Genomic DNA, 20,615 nt, shown 5'->3' with positions numbered 1-20,615 from the left:
CTCCCTCTTTTCCAAACTAAACAAACACAAAATAAAACAATAAAAGAAAAGTGCACAGTATCAACTTAAGACTCAATCTTGAAATTTTTGAGGAACTCTCCTCAACCTGACAGGCCTTGTCGACAAAGGAAGTGAGGGAAGAGAAGGAACTGGCAAAGTATGAGACAAACTTTCTTCTATACATTTAGAAGGACATTTCGCAATCCTGTTGAGATTCCACACTCTATGGTCTTGGGTTCTGACAGCATTACCTAGAAGTCTGGTTACTTTTATTGGTTGACCAAATTTTGACTTTCCAAATTTCCTTTCAGGCAGTTTTACCCTGACCCAATCACCAACTTGAATGACCGTTCTTTTCACAGCCTTCCTAGTGTCATACAATTCCTTTCTCTTTACCATTTTTTCCACTTCACGATCCTTCCAACCTTCAGTTTTGTCAACAACACCACCCACTTCCAACCTTCTAGATGTCACCCAAAGAGGATTCACTTGCGTACTAGGTACCCTTCCTCTAAATAAAGTAAAAGGAGATACTCCAGTAGAGGAATGGGGAGCAACCCTATACTCGTATACTTTTTTATTGACCGCTTCCTCCCAGTCATAATCAGACATCAATGCCAACTGCATAGCCTCCTTGAGCACTCTCACAAACCTCTCAACAACGCCATTACATTCTGGATGGTACAACTCAGCACGTTTATGTGTAATACCTCGTTCACTGAAGAATTCCTCCACCACCCTGGAAACAAACTGCACCCCATTGTCTGTCAATACAGATGCTGGCAAACCCTCACAAGCAAAGAGATCATCAAGGAAGTTAATTACCGCAACAGAGTCAACACTATTTACTATTTTGATGACTGGCCACCTCGAGAACATATCCACACAGACCAAAACATACTGAGCTCGAGACTTCACCTTGACCGGCCCTAGAATATCAACAGCTATATCTGTCCAGGGACCATTTGCTTGTTTCCTGATAACCATGGGTTGTGTCCTGCATTTAAGAACTTTGTCACTACCAGCACACTGGGGACAAGAGCGCACCAATCGTTCCACCATGGTGTCAATTGCAGGCCACCAATAAATCTCCCTCAGTCTTTCCTTTGTTTTCGCAATGCCCATGTGACTGGAGTGTGCATTTTCAGCTAATTTTTGGCGCACAGCACCAGGAACAATCAGTCTACTTCCTCTAAAGAGAAGGCCATTAGAAAAAGACAATTCTTCTTTAACATTCCAAAAAACCCTAATCTCCTCATCACACAGACGTTTCTCACACCACCCATCATGCACAAAGCAGACAACACGCTGAAGAACGGCGTCATCCCTCATTACTGCATTCCATTCTTCCTCAGTGACAACCCCTTGAGTGACTAGACACACTCTCCATTCTTCTCTAGAAGGTTCCCCAAGAAAAGAATCTTCCTCATCTTCACCTTCATCAAAGACAGTAGTGCCACCAAGTCTTGACAAACAATCTGCGAGAATATTGTTAGCCCCTGGCAAGTAATGAACATCAAACTCAAAATCTTGTAAAGACACAACCCATCTCCTTATCCTATGCGAAACACGGTCAATACCCTTTTTTCCGAATACCGCCTTCAAGGGTTTGTGATCAGAGACTACAAAAAATCCTTTACCCCACAAAAGTTTTCTCAGTTTACGAACAGCCCAGTACACAGCTAGAGCTTCTTTTTCGACTACTGAGTATTTACACTCCGCCCCTCTGAGAGGCCTTGATATGAAAAGAATTGTATTATCTCCTATTTCACCAGGTTGTAATAACACAGCACCCAGTCCTCTAGAGCTAGCATCAGTCATAACATAAGAGTCTTTCATAGGGTTAAAACTAGACCGGTTTGGTGCCTTGTTCAGACAATTTTTAATCAGATCAAACTCGGCAGCACAAGATTCATCCCACCTGAACTCACTACCTTTCTTTAGTAGTGACCTGATCTTTTCTGTTTTCTGAGCAAAACCAGGAACAAACTTATTATAAAACTCTGCCATCCCCCAAAATTTTGGGAGTTCATCTCTACTTGCAGGATAGAGATGGCTTCTACCAGAGACGGTTTTGGTTTGATCCCTGACCCAGAAATCATATGCCCAAGGTACTCAATCTCCTTTACGTCAAATTTGCACTTATCTAACCCGAGGGTGAGGCCAGAATCTTCCAACCTAGAGAGAACTTGATTAACCCTTTCATTGTGTTCAACCAAACTTGTCCCATGAACAAGGACATCGTCCTGATAGATCTTGACTCCATCAACAGCACGTAACGCATTCTCCATCACCCTTTGAAACACTGATGCGGCTGATATTAAACCAAACGGCATTCTAAGAAACTTGAAGGTGCCAAAAGGCGTGATGAAGGCCGTTAAATCTTGGCACGAGGGATGAAGTCTGACTTGATGGTAGGCCGAAGATAGGTCTAACGTAGAAAAGTGTGTGGCCCCACCTAATGAGGAAAGCATCTCCGTTATATTCGGAAGGGGGTAATGATCTACAACCACAGCTTTGTTCAGTTCTCTCAAATCAATACATAACCTGGCCTCACCATTGGCCTTCTGGGCCATAACAACCGGAGAAACCCACTCTGTAGCTTCAATCTCTTGAATGACCCCACTATCAAGCAATTTTTTTAACTCGTCTTTCATCTTGTCTCTTACCAACAAAGGCACGTTTCTGACTTTGGCCACTACAGGAATGGAACCCTTTTTTAATTTAACAAGATGTACATACTTTCTAAAACACCCTAGTTTTCTCTCAAAAACCTTAGGAAACTTATTTATCCAGACACTGTTATCAGAGATGGACGCAATGGTGGGTAGATCTCTCAAACACACCGAAGGAGATTCATTGGGATCTAAAAAGACACCAAGATCACGTTGGTGTAACCAACTGATCAAAGAGTCCCCCTTCATTGAGACATAAATCTTCCCTGCCGTGATCCTCCCTTTAAAGTCTATTGTTCCCATAAAATATCCTAATAGGTTTATGATTTGACCACCATAACCCCTAGGAGTAATGTCGGGTTTAAATAACTTCACTTTGGTGTTAAGACATTTTTCGTAAAATGTTTTTGGAACTAGAGTGATCTTGGCTCCAGAATCATCCAACATATCTACTTGATTGTCGTTAATTAACACTCTTTCTATAGGTACATCCGCCGCCTGACTGCAAATTTGAGATACAATCAGATCACCATCATCTTGCTCATAAATGTCTATCTCCCTTACATTTTTTGTACTTTTGTTAGACCTGCAGCACTTAGAAAGATGACCCTTTTTATTACAAATGGAACAGATTGTTTTCCATCCAGGACAGTCTTTGAAATTAGCTGCATGTCCTGCGTTCCCGCAACGAAAGCACTTTACTGAAAAGGACTTTGAATTCCAGTTCGAGCGTATGACTTTAGAGGAACTTGAACCAGTTTGTAAAGATGGTTTAACCAGTTTGTCGGAATTTACAGAAGGCTTGGTTTTTATCTCTTTGACATCAGTGTTAGCACTCTTGTCAGTGTCCGAAGCTTTCTTTATGGCTTCAGAACATGCTTTTGAGTGTTCGTGCATTTTCAACGTGGTGATAACTTCTTCTAAAGGCGGGTTATCTTTTTGCCAAAGAGCATCTTTCGCCTTTTCTATCGTAGAGCCCAACATGAGTTGATCTCTGAGTCTTTCATCCAAACTACCAGCAAACGAGCAAGTGGAAGCAAGTTTGCGCAATGACGTGACATACTGCTCTACAGATTCATCATGCCTTTGAACTCTCTTGCCAAAATGATACCTTTCTAAAATCATGCTCATTTTAGGTAAATAATGCAAGTCCATTTTCTTAATACAAATCTCATATTCATTGAGGGAGTTCGGGAAGGTGTTCAAAAACCTCTTGGCCCTCTGAGCCTAGGCAATGTAAGAATAGAGCTGACTTTCTTTCCGCACTCAGGGATGTACCACAGACCCTAGCATAATTAGCAAAAACCTTTTTCCATTTTATCCATGGAATGGTGGGATCACCTGGAGCGGATAGGAAGAAGGGAGGAGCAGTGACGTTCTGCATGACAGCAAGGAGAGGAGTGAGGAGTAGTGAAAATAAGATAACATATTAAATGAGTATGGTTTCCAACAATTCCCCTCTTTTCTTTTAAAAACCAGTTGTGTAACAACTTGCAAGTGAGCTACATTTAAAATCACGCAGAAAAGCAATGAAGATAAAGGCAACAGTAATCTGTGGAATGAATTTGCGAAAAGACAACCAAGCTGTGCAGATCAGCGCTAGGATGGAGGAAGAAAGCTCTTCACACAGGGTTTTTTTTTTTTTTTTAGAATAACTGGAAATGATCTGCGAGTAAAGAAAGGAAGCTGTGCAGATCAGCGCTGGCAATCAAAGAACACACACTCTCCTACAAAAATGATCTGCAGTGAAAGTCAACCAACCTGTGCAGATCAGCGTTGCCAATAAAGGAATAGTTCTCCCACAGTACCTTAAAATTGTCTTTGAAACCTTCAGGAACAGAACTCTTCTCACACTCTCCCACAAAATGATCTGCAGTGAAAGTCAACCAAGTTGTGCAGATCAGCGTTGCCAATAAAGGAATAATTCTCCCACAGTACCTTAAAATTGTCTTTGAAACCTTCAGGAACAGAACTCTTCTTCCGTGTAGTAGACGCTTGAAAGTGACGCCAAGGCAGTGCGTAATGCGTAGCGAATGTGATCACTTAGTTGGTTGCTACGCAACGGAATGCAACTTGGCCGAAGGACATGCGCTGGGCCCAAAACAGGACAGGTTGCTAGGTAACAGTACGAAGGACTCCGGAGACTGCGCGTTTACAAGCGAGAAAAGGAAAAAAAAACCTTTGAAGATCGCTCGTCGGCACCCGGGATAGCCAGGCCCCAACAGGGCACCGGAAGAACAGCGGCTGTCACCTGTGCCACAAAGACGCTTCCAAACGGTCATCAAGGCACCGGAAGAACAGCGGCGGTCACCTGTGTCATATAGACGCCTCCACACGGTTCAGAGTAAGAAGCGTGGACCGACCTTGTTCCTTAGATGATTCCCAGCTTGAAGCAGAAGCAGAGGCACAGAAGGGCACCGTGTGTGACAGCAAAGGCGGTCTGAGGTCCAAGGAAGACGTGATACCAACGAAGATCGGTGAGTTGGGGTCTCTTGTTGATTTCCACTCGTCGCCAAAATGAAGAATAGGGCATGCAGGAATAAGATGAGTAGGCAGTAGATTTGCTTGTAGGTTCTTTTAAGGTAGTACAAAGACAAGAGACCCCATCCTTCAACTCTCTGGAGCAACTAACCATTTGTTCAAGCAGTAACATTCTGACCCCAGTACATTCCAAACAAGAACACAGTAACCCAGCATGACATAGCAATGTGACATATAAGGAATCTAGAATACTACATCACCTACCTCTTTTAATCTAGAACACTACACATTGCAATCTATTTCCCTTGAAAAGGATCAAGGCTGCATGGTGGCAGCCACTTTAGGAGGGAAAAAAGCTAGTGTCATCACTTACACTGTACTGTGGCTACAAAACTGAACTGTTAACACTTATGTAAGTCCCAGAGATGGACCCTCAAAGAAATCCGGGATAAAGGATCCTAGGGCCGACAAGGGCTACGTAAGGGTGTGTGCCCCCCCCCTAATGAATGGATTCTGGTGTGGGAAGTTTGGTGCAGGAGCATCCAATTGGGCTAGCAGAGTCTGTGGTTGGATTTCCACTCGGATCAGCAGCACTTATAGCACGCACACATCTCAGTGAAACTTTGCAGCGCTTGTATTCACCCACCCATCCTCTTCCCTCTCACACAAATTAGGCTGAGAATAAATAAAGGACTAGAAAGCTATCATGTGGTGCTGAGAAGTCTTTTAATGTAATACTATTTTCCTCTATTTTGCCTTTTCAATGGCAGTGTTGTTTGGGAAATCTCCATTCCACCCATCCTATTCTAACTGAATAAGCTACTCCACTTTCAGTACTAGTGTCCTGGGTTCCCACACTGCAGATATCAAAACTAGGAACTAAGTACTCCTTTTTAGTCCTTAATTCTTAGGGTAATGAGGTTGAGTAGTACACGGCTTAATCCAGGGAGGGTCTGTGAGCTAGAGATGCATAAATCAGCAATGCACCAATCAACATTTAATAAATCACTACTGAGTCAGTGCTTTTTCTTTTCTTGTAAAAAGAACTGTACTTTATTACAGACATTAATAAATACTACACAGAAATTAATCTATTTATTTGGAGGGCAGAGCAAGCCAAAAATCAAGATAGCTGTCCTGTGATGAGGTCCGTACTTTTGGAGTACACATCCTCTTCCTGGGAGGCTGTCTTATCGCAACATGACTCCGGAGGTGCTTAAGGTGGTTCCCTCCCATCTGAGCCAGAAATGGGAGCATTACCCTCTCTCCCCACACAGTGACAGTGATTTGAAGGAACCCACCCCCCAGCCAGCATACCAGGTGATGTGTTGTGACAATTCTCAGGGCAACCCCTCCCTGGACCGCCTTAGGGAATTTATTGACTGCAGTCCATGTCCAAGGCATTGCCAGACCTGGTAGAGACAGTATGTGAATGGCGTAGTTGAGGATGCCAGACAACACTGCAGCTCTCTTTGGATTGGCACGTTGCCTCAGAGGACATTGGTGAGGCCCAAATGGATTCCTGTATAAACTGTGGCAAATTTAAGGTACTGATAACAGCATTACCACTAGCAGCGATGCGGTACAAAGGGGAGATCCTTGAAAACAACCAGCCCCAGCCAACATTGAGCCCCAGATGGTAAATAGCCCAGGTAGCAAGTCCACCTTGCACCTCCTTCAAGTGAGGGGGTGGCTTCGCCTTGATGTATATGAAGTGCTGCGGCAACAAATGATGGACGGAATACTGAATAAATCAAACATTCACCACCAGTCAAGGGATCTGGGTAAAATCCATTGTTCCTTTGCTCACTACGCCATCCCAGTTTGGACCCAGGCATATGAAAATCAGTCTTGACCCTGCTCCTCATGGAAACAGTCCAGCCCGAACTGCCAAGCCGGATCCTCCCTAAACTGGATACAAGCATCCTTGGACCGGTTTTGGGGTATCACCCCTCATCAGCCAAGCTAAATTGAATACAGTGGCACAGCGAGAAAGGGACCCACGTCTTGGCATACCCATCCCACTTAGGGCGAAGAGTGCTACCGCAAAAATTATGGCTGGAATGCAAAATAAATCAAACATTCCCCCCAGTCAAGAGATCTGGTTTAAATCCATTGTTCTTTTGCTCACTACACCATCTCAGTTTGGACCCAGCCATATACAAATCAGTGTTGACCCTGCTCCTCATGGGAATAGTACAGCCTCCCCATGCATTGCTGGAGTTGCGTCATGCTTCCGACATGACTCTTGCAATGTGTAACTTTTGTGCCGACAGATGTGTCAGAATTTCTGACGCATCTGTCAATCCTTGCGCCATGGTGCCTCATAGTGTCAGACAGCCCCATGTGGCCTCTTACTATGCAGCACATCACCTGTCACAGTTGGTGCACTGGCTTCACACTTACCGCAACCCTCTCACTTGGGTCACCATGGAAAGTGATCTACTTCTATCCAACAGGAATCTTGTAGCCCTCTACAAACCCCACCCTCCACCCCACCAGAGGCAGATAATCCAGAAATTAAAGCCGTGCAGACATTGTAAAAACATGCACACCCTCCTGGATGTTAACTCTTGGCTTCATTCCACCGCTCCTATATGAGGCATACATATAGGAAACACTCCTGTGTCCTTGCCAGAATGGGATACCTGTGGCATTACTCACATAGACCAGCTGGTCACAGCAGACACACTCAAAACCTTTCACTATCTTCAGTTCCTCTGTCCCAATCCCAGCAATGCCTATATCACCAACTGTGGCACTGCCTCTGGAGTCGACTGAGGGGGGATACCTATGACCTCCAAACTACACTACCCGTCATTCTTTAGAGACCTGGGGTGGCTACAAAGGGGTGATATCCATCTTATATTACCTACTGGCCATTCATCTCTTTTCAGACCCCTTAAAAGAATATGTAATAGTGCACTGGCAGCCTAGGCTACAATGGGAGAACACACCGGAGGCCTGGGTGGAACTCCTCGTCACCCACAATAGGATACTTGAAAAGGCCCAACTGAAATGTACATATTTTAAGACTCTTCATAATTCGGATTTGGACCCGCCAGAATCTTCATGGGGCTAGCCTCTTTCTGCAAAAGATCTGTTGGAGAGGCAGGGAGTAGGGTTGTCATCTCACACATTTCCTCTGGCATTACACGCCACTTACTCCTTACTGGACCATAGTGTGGCCTGTATTAGGGCACACGCCGGGGATGCAGGTCATCCCCTCAATGCACCTTCATGAAATGGTGGACTGTACACTTCACAATAAGCCCTCTCAAAAATGTCTAGTGACAGCACTGGCGCGGCCAAGGTGTACATATTACGCCATTAGAGAAAACCAGCTCTCCCTGCCCTTTCGGAGTGGCTAAAAAACTTGTTAGGGTTGCTGAGTGTGAGAGTATCATTTACAGAGTTAATGACCATAGTACACTCTCTGAAGCAATATGGTAATCCTTACCAAACCATCAAATGGATCAAGATGACTACCACATGTAAGATATCCCTAAGGGTAAACACCTTCCCGCCCGTTGACTGGAATGCCTGCCCATACCTACTTAACATCCCTACTATTCCTCTTCCTCTTGTACCCTGAGGTGTCATAATAAATACCCGCTAACCCACATTAGGAATGAGAGAAATCACTAGCTCGTATCAAGGATTGGGGTAGGGAGGAACTTTTCCCTGGACCCCCTTATCCCCTAGACGGGGGCACCCTTGAGATAGCAAATATACTGTTAACACCTCGTCATTGACTGGGGCGAAATATACTACTCACTAGCAGTACTTTTGTGCTTGCCATAGTTAATTTTATCATACTGAGTGGGGTTGGTTTACATGTTTACATGCTTGTCTGTTCATATGTTTGCATACCACTGCAGTTGGCATTACAAATTGGACTGTGAAAATGTGTTACCTGTCTCATACCCGGTAAAATCTCAATAAAGAATTGTATAATAATAAAATATTTATACTGAACAGCAGATGGAAATTAGTGGTAGACAAAATATTCTGTTCCATCGGCAGAATTTTGGCGACTCCGCGCTATTCTTGTAACATGGAATTTCAGCCAAATTCTGCCAATACCCAGGAGGCAGACTTTTTTCTCTCATAGGCGCCAAAAGGTAAGTTGGTGAGTGAGATGTGGCATCCCCTAGCATGATTTTTGGTCGCTAGGGTGACATTTGGCGAGATTTTTCTCATCCGTGCAGTTGCAACTGTTTGCGGTCAGAAGGCTGCCGCTCGAGTAGAAAATCTACTCGAGCAGCAGCAAAATCAACTCAAGCAGGTGCGCCCTCTGGGGCTGATTTTTCTGTGCTGAAAGATAAATCACTGCATGAGCAATCCAACATTCCTATTTCTCCTCATTGGCGGGACTCCACAGAATCTCACTGAGTTTTTTGTAACACTGTGGATTTATGTTGAGTCAAATTTCGCAAGTTCCGCCCACCTCTAGCGGAAATGCCTATGGTGACATCCTCTTAAGTGTCCTAACAAGCCACAGGAGAGACACACTAAAGACATGTCCCAGCTTGTCAGGTAACCCCTTAATTGTACCCTGGAATGCCTATGCTACAGGAATATTTAAGTGTATACCAATGAGCCTGCCCTAATCCCTAATCTGTAGAAGCAAAGTACCTCTATGGGCCGATCACCAAATGAGAGACACATTCAATAAAAGCCAGGCCTATAGGCTTTGCCAGGTAGTCATCAAAATAACTGAAAGCAAAATCAAATCAATGATGAAACACTTCAGGATAAAACCCACCTGTGTAAGGCACAATAGACTAAACACAGTGATTCCCTAGCAACTATGCATATTGAAATAATGTTTTCAATATTCAACAAAATGTGAGAGTCTTTAATCTACCTACAAAACAACCACAAAACCTAGTCACAACAGTTTATCTGACACAGAACATACATACAGGAGTAACATACATAGAAATACTGCAAAACATAACAAAACCGTTGCAGGTTCATGCTGTAAGTGCGACAGGAGACTTAGGAGGATGTCAAAACTGTAAAACTGAAAGTGTGCTTCTGTGTGGGCTGCCACTCTCCTAGCAGTCCCCAGAATCCGGCACCATGCTCTGGCCACTGCTTGTCTGGGAACCTTGTGGTGAAATACTAACATGGGTACCGCAATGCACTATGGGGCACTCATTTAGCCTGGTGCTTTCATATTATTTCCTGGTCTGACTTGCCAATAAATAGTTCCTTCATGTCCATTTTATTTACTTCTTGTTAGATTTGGGGGTCTCTAGTTGGCAGAGGTAGGTACCTTTGACAAATAGGGACCCTTGCGTCTAGTCAGGGTGAGGAGGTACACTCCTAAAATAACCCCTGCTCACCCCCTTGATAGCTTGGCACGAGCAGACAGGCTTATCTCAGAGGCAGTGTGTAAAGCATTTGTGAACACATACAGTAACCAAGTGACAACACTACAGATGGACACCACACAAGTTTTATATCAAAAATAAGTATTCTTTATATAGACTTATCACAAGACCATAAACGACAAAAATCCACAATACTGTACTTAAAATGGTAGAATTACCTTTGTTCTCATTAGATGTTAAAATGCGACACTGAGTTCGATGTACCTTAGGATGCATAACGCTATACAACGAAAGTGTTGCTGGGAAGGTGATGCATCGGTTCCTAACATGCAAGAACGGTGATGCGTCAGGTCCTACTACTGCGTAGGGAATGCGTCGGTTCTTCTCTGGGAGGGGAGGTGATGCGTCGGTTTCTTACTGCGCTTCCGTGGCGATGCGGCACGCAACGCCGTGATGTGATGAAGATCCGGTGCAATGAAACAAAGATGGCGTCTTTTTCTTGATGCGACACGATGCGCACCGCAACAGGCCCTGCAACACGTCTACCGGTGATGCGGCGGCGGCGTCTGATGCGACGTCGATCCTCTTCTCCGGCGATGCAAGATGCTTTGACAACGATGCGAGCCGCGACAGGCCCTGCTATACACTTCCCGGTGATGCGGCGGCGTCTGCTGCGACATCGATCCTCTTCTCCGGAGATGAGAGGCGCTTCGGGGACCCTGCGATGACTCAACGGTTCTTCTGGGCCTCGACAGGCCCTGCGACACGCTTCCTGGTGATGCGGCGGCGTCTGATGCAACGTCGATCCTGTTCTCCGGCGATGCGAGGCGCTTTCTCCTTGTGAATCGACAACAGCAGTTCGGCGACACGCTTCTTGTTCGTGAGTTGCACTTCCAGCTGCTTGCGACACGCAGTCCCTCAGAAAGCCTTGCAAAACAGCAGGCACTTCCAAAAGACTCTTGGGGAGCTGGTTGGTGAAGTCTGTTGTCCCTGAGACTTCAGCAGGAGCCAAGCTCTTTTCTCAAGCCCTTGGAGATCCTTCACAAGTTGATTAAAAGTACACACAAAGTTCCTTCTTCTCTCTTTGGCAGTCAGGCAACCATTGCAGGCCAATCCCTCAAGCTTAGGGATAGTCTCTCCTCAGTCTCTCTGGTTCCTCTCCTCAGCAAAGGTTTCTTCTTGTTTCCCAAAGTGATCTAAAGTTCTGGGGTCTGGGTTCCCCTTTTTATACACAGTTTCTCTTTGTTCTCTGAAGGCAGAGACGCCTTTGCCTAGTCCAAACCAGTTCTGGTCAGTCGGGGAGCACTTTGTTGACAAGACTCCTTCTTTCCTTTCAGAGTGCAGGGCAGGGACATCAGACGCACCACAGGAGGTGGAGCCAGCATTGTGGAGGGAAGGCACAGCCCTATTCAGGTCCCAGGTGCAACTCCTCCCACCCATCTGCATGCAGATCTCTCTATTCAGTCCTGTGCTGACTCACCCTGTCTCCTGGAATCCCCCAGCCCCTATCACTCAAACTCCAGACAAGGAATACACAACCTAGCAGAGGCAGGCTTGGATGGTTAGACAAGAAAATACCTACTTTCTAAAAGTGGTATTTTCAAACACAGAATGTTAAAACCAACTTCACTAAAAGATGTATTTTATCATTCTGAGTTCAGGCATACTAAACTGGAATTTCCACCATTTCCCTGAGTCAGTTAGGATGATAAGATGTAATAATCAAACTGCCCATTCTGGCCTATGGGGGACAGGTAGCCTTGCAATAGGGAAAACAAAAATGGCTGTAATTCACTATTAGAACATGCCACACACACCAGGGCATGTCCTACCTTATACTTACAATGCACCCTGCCCTTGGGCCTACCATAGGGGTGACTAATATGCAGAAAAGGGAAGGTTTAGGGACTGGCAAGTGGGTGCACTTGGACAGTCAGCATGGCAGTACCAGACTGCACACAGGCTCTGCGATGGCAAGCCTTAGACACACTTTAACAGGCTGCTTCTGTGGGTGGCACAACCAGTGCTGCAAGCCCACTAGCACCATTTGGATTACAAGCCCTGGGCACTCCTGGTGCACTGTACTAGGGTCTGACAGGTAAACCAAACCAGTCAATCATGGAATCACTAATCCATACATCAATTTACAACAGGGAGCACTTGCACTGTGGCACTGGATAGCAGTGGCACAGTGCCCAAAGCATCTAACACCAGCAAAATACATGAGGCAACAGCAAAAAATGGAAGGGAGACTCACGCCAAGGTGCCAGGTCTAACACTTCTCATAACTGCTCCCATTTTTTTTAAAAGGCAGAAACAGGCTGGTAGAGATTGAATCAGATTTTCAGAAGCTTACAGTGAGTAGGAATCAGTGGGACACGCTGTAGACTCCTTAGATCAAGTAGTACAAAATATTAAGATCTAAGGGTTTAATAGGGTCAGAACCCACTTGCTCACAGAAAGTGAAAGTCCATTTCCAGGATTGAGATAACTAATTTCACCCACTTTTTTTCCAGCCTATGGGGGACATTTTACAATGAGTATTGTCCGGGACTACAGTTGTTTTAATGGGCACATTAGACAAAAAGAATACTATTACCTTTCGCATTAGATCCAACAAAACTGATGTTAGACTGGGCATCTTTGGCGTGCTTTCCTCTGAATTTTTGCCTCTACCTCCTGTATTTATAATGCTGTGCTGCCTTTCGTTTTTGCTGGCTTAGATGCTTTGAGCACTTTGCCACTGCTGATCAGTGTCAAAGTGCAAGTGCCCCCCGTGTAAATTCATATTACAATTGGTTCTCCCTGATTGGCATATTTTATTAACACGTAAGTCCCTAGTAAAGTGCACTGAGTGTGCCAGGGCCTATAAATCAAATGCTACTAGTGGGCCTGCAGCACTGATTGTGCCACCCACATGAGCTGCCCTGAAAAGGTATCTCAGACCTGCCACTGCAGTGTCTGCGCGCAGTTTAAACTGCCATGTCGATCTGGCAAGTGCACCCACTTGCCAGACCCTAACCTTCAGTTTTCTTACATGTAAGGCACCCCTCTGGTAGGCCCATGGTACACCCGGTGTATGTGAAAGGTAGGACATGTACTGGTGTGTGTGACATGTTATAATAATGAAATGCTGCCAATTATTTTTTTAGGCTATCTGTCCCATAGGGTAGCATGGGAGACACTTTGTAACATCTTACAAGTAGAACTTCTCATTGGGACAAGATGGAGAAATAAAGGATAGGCTATCTGAACTCAGAATTTAATAACACATCTTTTAGTAAAGATGGTTTTTAAATTCTATGTTTGAAAATGCCACTTTTAGAAAGTAGGCATTTTCTTGTTTAACCATTATGTGTGCCTCTGCCTGTTTGTAGATTGACTGTCTTGTTTTGGAGTGACAGGGGCTGGGGATGTGTATTCACTGTAGGCAGACACCGGGGATTGAGGTGTGTCTGGCCCTTCCTGAGTGACTCAGAGCTGAGCTGATTGAGGTTTGTCTGCATTTAAAGTTGTGGGAGTTTTCCTTGCACCTGAATAGGGCCTGTCTCCCTAGCACAATGCTGTCTCCACACCCTGTGGTCATACTGCACTAGTGAGGACAGAACTGGTTTGGACTAGGCTCAGAGACCCTTGCACAAAGAGAACAAAGACAAAATGGGGTATAAGTAGTGGACCTTAATCCCCAGAACTTTAGATCACTTATTTACTCAAGAGGAACCTTTGCCAAGGAGAAGGGCTGGAGAGCTGTGAGGAGTATTGTCCCTTTGCTGTGTGCTGTGTGGGAGGGCGTGCAGTTGCTGCTTCTGCCAAGAAAAAGGACAAAGACTTGAACTTTGATGTAAACTTGCTTCAGGAAAAATCTTCAGGGGCTTGTGTGTGCTGGCCTCCTGTTCTGAAGTCTCAAGGACACAAAGACTTCACCCTCAGCTCCCCTGAAATCTATCACTGAGAGTTCTAACCAGCCAGGAGGTCCCTATTCCAGTGTTGGGCCTCTGGAGGTTGTTCCTGCTGTTGGGAGCTGGAAGCAAGTTGAAAGAAGCAAGAAAACCTGTCTACGACGGCGTCAGCTATGCCACTGTGACGTTGCAACCTGCACCGAAGCCAGAGGCACCGCTCGTGAAGTGCATGACGCTTCGTCCTGCCTGCACTACAGCTCCGATGCCCTTCGATGTCTGCAGTTATCGGCATTCCCGACGCCAGTGCGTGCACCGACTCTGTCACCACCAGCTCCTGTTATCAGGGCTCCGATAGCCGCTGAGGGTGACTCCATGAACTCGCCTACTTCTCACCGACACAAACGTCTTCCCCTGTCCTGGACTCAACACGTCACCTCCTCACAGACACGACGCCTCGCTTCCTCCATGGCAGCCAGTGAACCGGCCTTGACTTCTGCAACTATGCCTCAGCTCCACGACTCTGAGCATCATCATAGACTTCATTTCCAAGGTACTGTTTGTTTGGGGGTCCATGTGACTCTGTGCCCGACGCCACACTCCTTGCGGTCGGCGACGTAATTTGGATTTATTGCTGTCATAATGTTGCAATAGCCCCAGGTGGAGCTATTTGTTTTGTACAAGCTTTATTTTGGAAGTAACTGTTTTTAAGTGCGATTTTACTTCCTGTATTTTGGGATTTTTGTCGTTTTTGTCTTGTTGAGTTTAGATAAAGATACTTTATTTTTCTAAACTGGTGTGGTGTCCATTTGTGGTGTTATCACTGTATTACTCTACTAATTGCCTTTGGGATAAGCCTGTCTGCTCATGCCAAGCTACCAAGGGGTTGAGCAGGACTTATCTTATGTGTGTATCCCCCTTACCCTGACTGGAAGCAAGAGTCCCTACTTGGATAAAGGTACCTACCTCTGCCAATTAGAGACTCCCATTTGTAACAACTGTGTTTCTGATGATGAAGCTGGCACCCATCATCAGAAACACAATTAATCACAACCCTAAAAAATTGGGCTGGGTGGGTAGCACAACTGAGATTGTCTGTTGGATTCCCCATTAACATCCACCTCTAAATTAACCCCGGGCGTAGCACTACGCTTCGCCCACGTAGTGTACGTAGCGCTGCCTGCTTCGCACTTTCCGAAGTAGGCGAAGCAGGGCAGCGCTACGCACACGCCGAGGGCGAAGCGTAGCTGCTTGCCACCCGCCACCCACCTCCCGCCTGCCCTCCTTTTAATAATATAAGCAATGAAAAATAAATTAAAGTAAGTCGACTTACCGTAAGCGTGGCGTCTCCGGGGCTCCCTCTTTCTGTTTCTAATTTCTTCTGGCAAATGCGCATGCGCGGACACCCGCGCATGCGCATTTCTCGCGAGAAATGCGCATGCGCGGGCGTCCGCGCATGCGCATTTGTCAGAAGAAATTAGAAACGAAGAAGAGGGAGCCCCGGAGACGCCGCGCTTACGGTAAGTCGCTTTACTTTAATTTATTTTATATTGCTGATATTATTTAAAAGAAGGGCGGGCGGGAGGTGGGTGGCACGTAGTGGGGCTACGCGAAGCGCGTAGTGTGCGTAGATTTGGGCACACTACGTGCTGCTTCACGTAGCCCCACTACGCCCACCCTTACTCTAAATGAGGCCCCACATGATTTCCAGTGCACTTGGTTTTCAATACTTGGATAGTAGTATCAGTCCATAGCTGAGGACACTGCCAGCCAAATAATTGTTCTTCTCAATGTGTTGTGGTGTTGATATAAACATAAGGATTTCTAAATGGGTTTAGCTGTCTTATGAGTTGGATTTTGAGATGATTGATGAGCATTTTGGCAATGTCAGCAAGTGGTGATAAGGGTTTTCCCTAAATGGTTTGAGGTAGGAGGGATGGAAGACGACGAGTGTGATATATGGTCAGTGGGAGATTGGCTGTTGATAATTAGGGAATGAGTAAGTGTTTTAAGAAATCAAAATCAGATGAAGTAAACTACCTTGTAAGTGTGTTCTAGAGAATTAGTGAAATTAAGAGAGTGGCCAGAGAGAAACTGAGTGAATGGGAGTCTGTAGATTGTTGGATTGAATGCGAGCTCTCCAAGAATGCAGAGTGGCACACAGGATGGGATTTGTGAATTAAAACACCACGGTCATCAACAGATCCGATGCTTCCAGGTGGGTTGTATGGAACAAGTCAGAGTAGGAGCCAACTCAAGGGAAGAAGGTTAGTATTGTGATGGTTGCAGTTGTGAGTGACTATCCCTTCCCTATTCTTCTGAATCCAAATAACTGACTAACCTATCCACCACTCAAGTTACTTTCATATTTCACTTTACTAATTCAACACTAGTCCTTTATGGGTTGCAGAGTAGCATGCGACTCGCAAAAAAAGCGCTTTGACGCCTTGTCAGAGGTAGTAAGCGCTATATAAATGCAATTACAATACAATACAATACTTATTGAGTAGTACACCAACCATTCCACTTTTATCATTGGCCTGTGGCTTGTGAAAGACTGTAGAAGTTTTGGTAAATGGCTTTTCCCTGCTTAGCTACAGATTTTCCAAATTGTACTTTGATACTGAAATCTTGTTGCCGGAATATCATCTGGCATAAATATTGTGTACAAAATCTACACTTAATTTGATGATATTTTTGTAAACTATATTTAGGTCACTATATTTATGTTAGATGATATTTCTATATGCATAATCGTGACTACACAACCCAAATGGTGGACGAGGTAAAACAACAAAACTGGCAATTGGCACAACCTGTGCAGAACTTTGCTTCTACACATATTAACCATTTGTCACAGCACTCTAAACCAGTGCCTATGTCTCCTAGAAGTCGCAGATCTGGTGTTGTCCAGGAAATGTATGCGCCCACCAGTGTTGTCACTGCTCATCTTTGCACTTCTATAGAATCAATGCAGAATGGACCTGGTCTCAGGGTCTGGGCACTCGGTGTGTGGCAGAATTGGACTAGTTCAGATTTGTTTAAGGCTCACCTGTAATTGCACAGACGTTTATTTAATGCACTGATGGCCTGAGGCCTTGTATGTGGATTCCCTAAAAGGTTAAATGCATACCCGCAAGAAGTTTCACGAACATTTTAGTTTTCGATGCCAAATCATGTCAGTCTCCACTGAAGTGGCCCAATATCCTCCAGTAGTTTTTTCTGGATGAGAAACCCGACCTCTACGTTTTGGGAAATGTTGTAAAACAGGCAAAATCCCAACCACTGAAAAAAATATTAGCATAAGTGGGAAAGGTGTTCACACCCTGACCTTTCACCAGGCCCTCCTGTTTATTTTCAAAACAGATTTTCGGCAGACAATTTGAAAGTATAACAATAATTTTAGAAATGAGTCCCCCAAGGATCATACCTATCTCCTACACTTTTCAACCTATTCATGGAACCGCTCGCCGAAATTCTCAACTCCGCTAATGTCCACTATCACATGTACGCAGACAATACTCAAATCTATTTAAAAATCCACACATTAGGGGACGTCAAATCTCTCAACCTAACGTTACAGAAAACACAGACCTGGCTAGCCGAAAACCATCTGAAACTAAACACTCTCAAAACCGAATTCCTCCTAATCGCTCCCCCTAACCAATCGACCATCATTCAAGACTGGCTGAAACATCTAACAGCACTCAACTGTCAACCACTCCTCATCGACTCAGCGAAATCATTGGGAGTTACTCTGGATAAAAATCTGCAGAAACACATCAGCAGCCCAACAAGAGGAGCGAACTTTCAGATGAACAACTTGAGTTTACTTAAACCCTTCCTACCAGCAAATAACTTCAAACTGGCAGTTCGAGCATTAGTAATCCCAATAATGGAATATGCGAGTGCCTCTCTTTGTGGCCTCCCCAGATTATCGACTGCCCCCCTTAGAGCTTCAATCAACACTGCAGCGAGACTCATCACAGGCGCAAAAAGAAACTGTCACATCTCCCCTGACCTCAAAGCCCTCAATTGGCTACCTTTCGAAGACAGGATTCATCTAAAAATCGCATGTCTGACATACAAGGCCAAACACAACAACACTCAAGCTATCTGTCACAGAAACTGGTACTCTCTTGTGGCAACAGATCCTCCAGGAGCTCCAATAATCTTCTACTGAAACCACAACGATTTGCCAAGAAGAAAACTTATAACCGAGCCTTCTCGGGCATGACGCCCAGGATTTGGAATGCACTGCCCACAGAAACCGGACTCCAATCCATACTTTGTCTCTTTCAAAAAAGAAGTTAAAGCTATTCTCTTATCTAAACTCACATGAACTCTATATATAACTTGTATTACGATTGTGCACTGTTCCCTGAACCAGAATGGGCCAGCGCTACGACTAATCCCATTTGCATATATTCCGTTGTTTGCACGTCATTTGCATATATTCAGTTGTTTGCACTCTCCGCCACACCCTTGCATGCGTTCTACAATTGCAGGAAAACGAGTGTGGTTAATTTCCAGTCATGCCACATGTTTGCCCTGCGGTTTTCCCTATTTGTGTTACAACCCATAATCTTTACAAACAGCATAAGGGGCCGCTGATAAGAGGAATCGTATAAAAGGGAAAGTTCTCGTCTGCAACCCTGCAGTCTCTTTGACGGCTTCCGAGACAAGTTTCCCAGTCAGAGGTTGTCTCAGGCTAGAGCAACGTTTCTCGTGAAAGGAGAAGCAGGTAATTGGAGGCTGTAACTTTTTTTTGCAGGGGCGTAGTTATCAGTGGTGCAGCTGGTGCAGTGGCACCGGGGTCCGATTGTGAGGTGGGGGGCAGCCTGCCCTGTACAGGCTGCAGATTACATGTCATCCGCTCTGAATGCTTTAAACACAGAGCCTGGCACCGGGGAGAGGCGGGTTGGATGGATTGGGAGGGGAGAAAAAGGAAAACGGAGAAGAGATTAAATTGATAACGAACGGAACTTTGAGAAAATGGAGAAGAGAGAGAAATGGGTAAAGGAAAGTGATTGAGAGAAAAGATAAGAAAACGATGCTGAAATGGAGAAAGATGTAGACGCGCAAAAGGTGATGGGAAATGGGGAGAGAAAGTGGCTTGAAAGGGGACGTCCGTGAAAGAACAGGCGAAAAAGAGTGAAAAGAGTTACGCGATGGCAAGATGTAGGTGTGAGAGGTCAGAAGGAAGGGAATGGAGAGAATTTGTAGGTTCAGGGACGGTAAGGAGGAAGAAGGGTAGGGCACTGCTAAACAAGAGGAAATAAGGGAGAATGATGGAGAAACAAAAGCGGAAGCGAGAGAGAGAAGATGGTTTGAGGGGAGCGAGGAGGGAAAAAGTGAGAAAGACCGGAAGGTTTTAAGAGACAGACAGGACGGAAAGACAGACAGAGGAAGGGATAGGAAGAGAGGTGAACGGAGATCAGACGGGACAGAAATGGGGATGAGACAGGGAAAGTCGGGTACAAAGAGGAACTAATGCCATTAGTGCAGCAGGTTCAGTGACACCCGGACCCAGCGGTATGGGAGGCCCACTGAACCCCAATCATGGCTGTTTTTTCAATTACAGACTTGTGATGCAGCGGAGCCATTTTACTCTCCCGAATTAGGTCCTGTCCTGTGTCAGTCTTGCAACACCCTGCTTTTTTGAATGGTTAGGGTAACGCGCTGGTTCCAGTTTTATGAACACGTTCTGAAAATGTAATTAATTGTTAAACATTCAAGCACCTCCAATGAGCAGGCCCGGTTCTAGCGGGTGGGCCGGGTGGGCCAGGCCCACCCAAACATGAGCCTGGCCCACCCAAACAGGAGCCTTGGCCCTCGCAGTGAGGGCTTGAAGGCAGGCGCGCAAAGCACACGTAGTGTGTGTCAGACCGGCTGAGACAGCTTCCTGGGCACGCGCACACACAGACAGTTTTAGAGATTATCGCAGCCGCACCCGAGTACTTCACAGGTCTTTAAAGGACCATTTACATGTTAAGGAGGCTTTGTTTATTTTTTCACCTCTTCACCTCCACATGGCAAAGGCGCCAATGTTCTGCTGCGTGGATATTTCTTTTTCTATGCAGCGCAGGAGAAAATAAATATCTTTATTTCTATTCACCTTTCCTGACCCCTGCAGCAGCTTATCACATCAGGCTGTGACACTAAGTTTGACTAATGGAGTGGGTAAGAGAATGTGTTACTACTTGTTTTTCTTTTTAAAA

General features: G+C 45.2%; 1 protein-coding gene across 1 annotated transcript in view; it reads left to right on the top strand.

Moving 5' to 3' along the window:
• Positions 1-19,006: 19,006 nt before the first annotated feature.
• LOC146772869 (intelectin-1-like) overlaps positions 19,007-20,615 on the top strand; it is a 124,046-nt gene continuing 122,437 nt past the window's right edge. Inside the window, exon 1 of the mRNA XM_085637917.1 lies at positions 19,007-19,138. The gene's annotated coding sequence lies outside the window, so the exon portion shown is untranslated. The remainder of the gene's footprint in view (positions 19,139-20,615) is intronic.

The sequence above is a fragment of the Triturus cristatus genome, chromosome 12 (assembly GCF_964204655.1).
Source record: "Triturus cristatus chromosome 12, aTriCri1.1, whole genome shotgun sequence".
NCBI lineage: Eukaryota > Metazoa > Chordata > Amphibia > Caudata > Salamandridae > Triturus > Triturus cristatus.
This window is presented reverse-complemented; position numbering and strand designations above follow the sequence as displayed.